At 44.4% G+C, this 1,672-nt stretch overlaps 1 pseudogene; it reads right to left on the bottom strand.

Moving 5' to 3' along the window:
* Positions 1 to 1,069: 1,069 nt before the first annotated feature.
* On the bottom strand, positions 1,070 to 1,401 carry LOC121020126 (60S ribosomal protein L31-like; annotated as a pseudogene).
* Positions 1,402 to 1,672: the final 271 nt, after the last annotated feature.

Here is a 1,672-nt window from a genome sequence, read left to right as displayed (position 1 = left end):
AAGCCGGAAAAAGACATGGTGGAATCTTAAAAGCATATAACTAAGTGAAACAAGCCAGTCTGAAAAGTCTACATATGGTATGATTCCAAGTGTGTGACGTCCTGGAAAAGGCAAAATTATGGTGGCCATGAGAAGAGCAGTGGTTGCCAAGGGTTTGTGGGGAAGGAAGGAAGGGATCACTAGGCAAAGCACAGGATTTTGGGGGCAGTGAAACCATTCTGTATGATACTGCAATGGGAAATTATGTGTTATTATACATCTGTCCAAACCCGTAAAATATGCAACACAGAATGAACCCTACTGTAAACCATGGGCTTAGTTAATAACGACGTACCAATATGGCTCTAATGTTGTCTGTTGGCATTAACTAATGTGCCACGCTAATGCAAGATGTTAGTAATAGGGGGAACTTAGCGGGGGGGTGAGAGGGTATTGGGGAACTCTCTGTACTTTCCCCCTCAATTTTTCTGTAAACCTAAAATTCCTCTAAAAAAAAAGTCTATTAATTAGGGGCACCTGGATGGCTCAGTTGGTTGAATGTCCAACTTTTTTTTTTAAGATTTTTTTAAAATGTTTATTTATTTGAGAGAGAGAGAGAGAGAGAGCGAGCACGAGTGGGGGAGGGGCAGAGAGAGAGGGAGACACAGGATCAGAAGCAGGTTCCAGGCTCTGAGCTGTCAGCACAGAGCCTGATGTGGGGCTCGAACCCACGAATGGTGAGATCCTGACCTGAGCTGAAGTCGGATGCTTAACCTGAGCCACCCAGGTGCCCCTGAAGTCTGACTCTTGATTTCAGCTTGGGTCATGATCTCACGGTTCATGAGTTCGAATCCCACATGGGGCTCCGTGCTGACAGTGCAGAACCTGCTTGGGATTCTTCCTCTCTCTCTGCTCCCCCGACCCGCTCTCAAAATATAAATAAAAAAACTTCAAAAAAAAAAAGATCAAAAAATTTAAAAGGCTATTAATTTTTTACAAAGTATAGGTTCAGTTTTAAAACTTTAATTCACTTTTTTTGTTTGCTTGGATTTATAACTATTTGGCCATCAGTGGTTCTCATCCACATTGACTAAAGATTTTTGGAAGTGGGAACAGGGATGCAGGTGACCCAAGTACAGAGCTTGTTCGATGAACCTTCCTCCTGTCATTACATTTTCTGGACAACTGCCTACGGACACAGTAGGGGGCATTCCTTATTCCTCTGGCCTGGGTCAATGCGCACATCTGGAGTGCCCATCTCTTTCAAGGCAAATTTCCAGATCTCTTTGAGGTTCCCAAGAGTGCACTTTTTGAAGCCTGTTCCTTGGATGTGCTTGGGAACGCTGATGATATGTTCTCTGGTCACCACCTCCTTGATGGCAGGATGGCCTTCTTGTAACCATCCTTCTTTGCGGGAGCCATTCTGCCTGACCCAGGTTGGAAAGGAAGAACAGAGTGGAATGTTGATTCACTGGCTTGGCAATCACACACATGCATGCATGCACACACACACACACACACACACACACACACACACACACACGTATGCACACACACGCCCTACACAGGCAGGGATAGTTTCCAATTCATTCTTTCTGGATGTGCTTCGAGTTTTAGGAAATGTGTTCAAGACCTAGCAAAATGTTTAGACCGTAATGATGGCATCGTACAACTTGGAGATTTCACAGATGAG

This window comes from Herpailurus yagouaroundi, unplaced genomic scaffold, assembly GCF_014898765.1.
Source record: "Herpailurus yagouaroundi ecotype Mexico unplaced genomic scaffold, PumYag 246, whole genome shotgun sequence".
Lineage (NCBI taxonomy): Eukaryota > Metazoa > Chordata > Mammalia > Carnivora > Felidae > Herpailurus > Herpailurus yagouaroundi.
The sequence above is the reverse complement of the archived record's forward strand: the minus strand, read 5'-3'. Positions and strand labels throughout refer to the sequence as shown.